Source organism: Panthera pardus, unplaced genomic scaffold, assembly GCF_024362965.1.
Source record: "Panthera pardus isolate Hobbes unplaced genomic scaffold, ASM2436296v1 HiC_scaffold_8, whole genome shotgun sequence".
NCBI lineage: Eukaryota > Metazoa > Chordata > Mammalia > Carnivora > Felidae > Panthera > Panthera pardus.
In genome coordinates this window covers 55,444,755-55,450,156 of record NW_026527013.1, presented here as the reverse complement: position 1 = coordinate 55,450,156, position 5,402 = coordinate 55,444,755, and the positions used below count along the sequence as shown (strand labels likewise).

General features: G+C 43.2%; 1 protein-coding gene across 4 annotated transcripts in view; it reads left to right on the top strand.

The window, feature by feature from the left end:
- Positions 1 to 112: 112 nt before the first annotated feature.
- Positions 113 to 5,402, top strand: part of CUNH3orf20 (chromosome unknown C3orf20 homolog) — a 93,492-nt gene continuing 88,202 nt past the window's right edge. For 3 of the 4 annotated variants that reach the window (XM_053896989.1, XM_053896988.1, XM_053896991.1), the window contains exon 1: positions 886 to 5,373. The gene's annotated coding sequence lies outside the window, so the exon portion shown is untranslated. Of the gene's footprint in view, positions 319 to 885; positions 5,374 to 5,402 lie in introns of those variants that run through there. The other variant, XM_053896990.1, reaches the window with a different exon arrangement.

The following is a 5,402-nucleotide window of genomic DNA, read 5'->3' as shown; positions in this document are numbered from 1 at the left end:
TTCCCAAAGGAGAAACTTTAAATCCATATACATGAGATTTCTGCTATGTTTAGCCGTACATTTGCCAAAGACTTGTGGGATCATTTATTTCTTCTTAAAGCCATAGTGCAGCCTGCAGGATGGTTTTCAGCTAACCTTGTTGTGACATAGAGACGAGGCGGTAGAATTTAGAATTTGGAGCAGGGGTGGGTACTGGTCTTTACAGTTAACCCAAAATAGATCAGCCACGCCGTATGCGTGTAGTTTCTTTTTTAGCCTGTAAATTGAACTAAGTCAGTTATATGCCAAGCAATTCCTGTAAAAAACAACATGGCTAAGGTAAGTGATAATGATTGAAAAGAATTTGTTAACCCACTGAAAACTGGGAGAGAGAATGAAACCCCCCCCCCGGCCCTCCCGCCCGGTCCTTGCCTTGGTGAGGCATTTTGCTAGTGTAGGTTGTGAACGTCTAGCTTAATGTTTATAGTTTGGGGTCGGTGGGGAAGAGACTGATGTGATGGGTGTAGATCATTGTCTAGGAAAACTGGAAAATTCATGGAATGAAGCAAGGTGTTTTAGTGAAAACCTATCATTCAGGCCCAATATTGATCTGTTACCCTGTTTCTTAAATCCTGGGCTCCATTTACATATTCATGCATGGTAAATGTATGTTTGTTCAGTGATGGGATTGGTCAGAAATACTACTTCTTTTTCATCCTTAATTTAAAAAATTTCTTTCTCCACATTTCTAACTACCACGTTCTTCCTAATTCTGAAAGCTCACCTGCTTGGTGGCAGTTTTGCCTGGTGATAAGCATTTTCCCTGGGGTACATTGTATTCTGTTCCTGTTTCTTTTCTTTTCTTTTCTTTTTTTTTTTTTTTTAGTTTTTTTTTTTTTTATTTTGGGAGAGAGAGTATATGTGTGTGCAAGTAGGGGAAGGGCAGAGAGAGAGAGGGAGAGAGAGAATCCCAAGCAGGCTCCACACCGTGCAGAGCCCGATGTAGGGCTCGATCTCAGGAACCACGAAATCATGACCTGAGCTGAAGTGGGATGCTTAATTGTCTGAGCTACTCAGGCGCCCGCCCCTCTGTTTCTGTTTCTGAGAGTTATCAGCAATTAAGCTTCCTTGAACTTGAATATGAGGAGTAGTTTTAGATACTCGACCCCTCAGCGCCCCTTCCCTGCCCCACACCTCTCTGCACATGTTGTTCAGGGTTGTTTATGAAAAACAGAAACACAAAAATAGGTTCTGCTCATAGCCGGTTCTCCCAGGTCACAAACATGTCTGAGAATGGCACTGCTGTTTTTGTAGGAGACCCAAGATTTACTGTCTTCAGTAATCAATAGATTTTTTTAAATCAAGGTATAATTTACATACAACATATTAGTTTCATTGTACACCATAATGGTTTAATATTTGTATGTATCGTGAAGTGATCACCATAACGAGTCTAGGTATCATCCATCACCACACCTAGTTGCAGAATTCTTTTTCTCGTGATGAGAACTTCTGAAGTCTACTGTCTTAGCAACTTTCAAATATGTAATCCAGTGTTAACTGTAGTCACCATCCTGTACGTTACATCCCCATGGCTTGCTTATTTGATAACTGGAACTTGGCAGTTTTTGACTCCCTTTATCCGTTTCGTCCATTCCATCCTCTGCCTGTGGCAATCACCAATCTGTTCTCTGTCCCTGTGAGCTTGGTTTTTGTTTTTGTTTTTGTTTTGTATTTGTTTTAGATTCCACATGTAAGAGATCATAGGGTATTTGCCTCTCTGACTTCTTTCACTTAGCGTAATGCTCTCAGAGCCCACCGGCGTTGTGGCAGGATTTCCTTATTTTTGTGGCTGAATAATACTCCACTGTATATAAATCTTCTTTCTCCGTTCACCCATCGATGGACACTTAGGTTGCTTCCATATCTTGGCTATTGTAAATAATGCTGCAGTTAACACATGACTGCGTATATCTTTTCCAGTTAGTGTTTTTGTTTTCTTTGGATAAATACCCAGAAGTGGAATTCCTGGATCATATGGTAGTTCGATTTTTAATTTTTTGAGGAGCCTCCATATTGTTTTCCATAGTGGCTGCACCTGTTTACATTCCCACTGTGTACCAAGGTTCCAGTTTTTTCAGATTCTCCCCAACACCTGTTATTTTTTGTCTTTTTGATAATAGTTATTCTCACAGGTGTGACGTGATATACCCCATTGTGGTTTTGATTTGCATTTCCCTGATGTTGAGCATTTTTTCATAATTTGCAAAGATCTTTACCTTAGGAAAGGCTTTTTGTCCCTGCTTCCAATGACCAGCATAAGTTTTAAGGTATACGTAACCAATGTAAACATAACATTAAAAAAAATTTTTTAACATGTTTGAAACTGAGCTGCTCAGATATTTTTAATTGGTACCTGATAGTTCATCAGATTCATCTGCATCATTGTTAAACCCTTCTTCAGTTGTTGGCTGGGTGCATTATTTCAGTATTAGGAATGAAGTGGCTATAGGTATCTTTTTTGTTTGGCTCAGCCAGCATTGGTCTTTATTCCAGTAGCTTCTCTCCTTTTAAATCATCCCTTTGGGCATTATTTTCAGAAGTGAGATTACTGGGTCAAAGGGACGATCATTTTTATGTTCCTTGATGGGTCTTGCCGGGAGACCATCTTAATAAGGGCCCTTGATGTCGTGATAAATCTCCCTGGTGGAGGATGCAGGTGGTTTGCAAGTGAATTCTGCTCTAGGATAAGCAGTGACCATAAGGTTTCAGTCTCCTGTGTAAACCTTCCTCGGTGGCAGGTGGTTAAGCTTGATCATGTGCGCTGGCCCCCACTCTGCTTCCTCTCAGATCACTTCTCTCTCCAGCTCAGCCCTTTCTTCTTCTCATCTGCCTAGAGAATTCAGGCATCTGTCGAGAACATGCTTTCTATATTGAATAGCAGAGAGGACAGTGTCTGTTAATTTTCCTAGTCCCATCTCCACCTCTTTTGTGCACTGAGTGAGGGCTCATTCTCATGCCTGTCCTAGCCTAAAGCTGGGCTTGCTCACTGATTGCAGGCACACAGTTACATCTGCACTGCTTTCTGTCTTTATCAAAGCATTTCTGATTAAAACTACAGACAGCCAGAAACTAGAGAAAATAGCAAAGAAAGCCAGGACCAGGTGACCTGAGAGGGCTAAGTTTACAGCTTTTTGTTTTTAAGTATACAGCTGTATAAACTTCTAAAAGATATATTCTTGGGTCAGTGCCAATAATGGGAAGGAAGGATGCCCGTTTTTCTTCTAAACCTACACCCGATTCCTCACCCCCCGCCCAGCTTCCTTCTGATTACATGCACTTGCTTTTCCCAAAGCCTGTTCAGAACTTTCCCACTTTTCACCCGTGTTCTGCTTGTGCTCAGCTTGCTGTGTCTGTATTTTTCAAGTACCCTTCTGGGTGCACCAAGGACTAGAAATCCCTTTGTCCTGTAGGCAGAAATCAGGGTGCTGTGATTCGGTTCCTCTCCTTGGCTAATCTCTACAGCAGCTGGGCTTCTTACACTCCTTCCCACCACACTGCCAGCCCCTGGGAGGAGTACCCTAAAATACAGACGCCACCTCTGCTGGCAGTCCTTCCATGGTTTCCCATCACCTGCAAGATGAAGTCCAGGCTTGTCATTTTACAGCTGGCCCCTTTCTGCCCCTCCCACGCACGGCCCCTCCCCACTGGACACTAACCCATCACCTGCTCTACTTACTTCCAGTTCCCCAAACTTGCCAGGCAGTTTAGAGCCTCTGCCCTGAGCAAGTGTCGTTCCCATCACCTGGAATGCTCTTCCTCACCTTGTTTCCTAGTCAGCTTGTCTCCGGAGTAGTTTCTGTCATTTCCATCGTGCAACCTTTTTGGACCGCTCCAAATAATTTCCGTTTGCTATTTAACAGTCATTGAGCACTTAACTGTGTGCTAGGAGTTGCGCCAACCCTGTACGTGCATCACCGCACTTACTCCTCACAGTCCTGGGAGGTGGGGACTAGTGCCCTTGAGAATATCACACAGATCCAAGTGCTGGGTTCAAGGTCACCTAGCCTAAGCTCTTCACTACCCAGTGGTAACTATCTTCTCTGGGCTTCCGTTCTGCCTTGCAGAGAGCACTCTGACTTGTCATTGTAGCTTTGTGTGCGTGCTTCTCCCCTCAGATCTATCCTCTGGGACAGAGCAGCCAGACAGTAAGTAAATGGAATGAAGAAGCCCCTGGGCCTGTGGTCATCTTCTATATGTTTTATAAACTTATTGCATGATCCTTTCATTTCTTTGTGGGAGGTGTTTCTTGAAACTTTGCTTATGGCCACCTGCATGGGTCTTTCAGGCTATTCATGGGACTTCGATGCCACAAATAGTTTTCAGTTGCTTATAGCAGCACTGTAGTTAATAATATGGACACTATGAAAGAGAGAGAAGACACGGCCCCTGCTCTTCATTTGCAGAGATGAGATTTGCCACATGGGACACAATTAGTGATTAAAGACAATACATTTGAATATTTGATTGCATAACATGCAAATTCTTTGGCATGACCTTCTTTGGCAAGGCCTTTGGTGATCTGATGCGAGACCACTTTTCCAACTTTGTCTACTATTCTCCCATAGACCCCAATCATGCTGATGTGTTTTGCAGTGCTCTGAGCCCACCATGCTTTCGATGCTTCTGTTCCCATGTACATATTGTTCCTTTTGCCTAGAATGCCTTCTCCTTCCCATCTGCGTAGCAACCTCCGCTCGTCTTTTATAACCATCTTCAGTGCTGCTTCCATTAGATCCTTTTCTTTGGGTTTTCATGGCCTGTGTATATTTTTCTGTAGTGTGACCCTTATCCTATAGTCTATGAGTCAATTTTGTTCTAAGTCCGACCTGCCTGTTAAACGTTGAGCTAGTTGAGGGCAAGGCCCATGTCTCAGTGATGGAAAAATGAATGACCGAATCATAAAAAATGTTTACATAGAAAGGAGGGTGGGATGGTGTTCCAACATGGCTGGTTGTCAGTCAGGAATCACACTTGACTGCAAGGATAGAGATCTGAATAAAGTGGTTCATTCTGCCCTGTGAAACCAGTTTAGAGGTCGGTGGCCGAGTGTTGGTGTGGGGGTGTCGCTGTGTCATCAGGAGCCCAGGCTCCGGCGCTCTGCTCAGCCCCCTTTAATGCGTGGCTTCCCTCTCCAAGGTAACCTCATGGTTGCTTGAGCTACAGAGAGGAGGAAAGAGAAGGGCTGTGAGGAAAGAGCAAGTCCATGAAGGTAGCTTCCTGTAAAAACATGTCTCAGGGTCCTACCCAGAAGCTCTGCTTTCATTTCAGAGGCCAGAATTTAGTCACATCTAGCTGAATTTTGAAGAGATAAATATATGGCAATAAATACAGGTAAGTAGAAATTATAAATATAATATTTA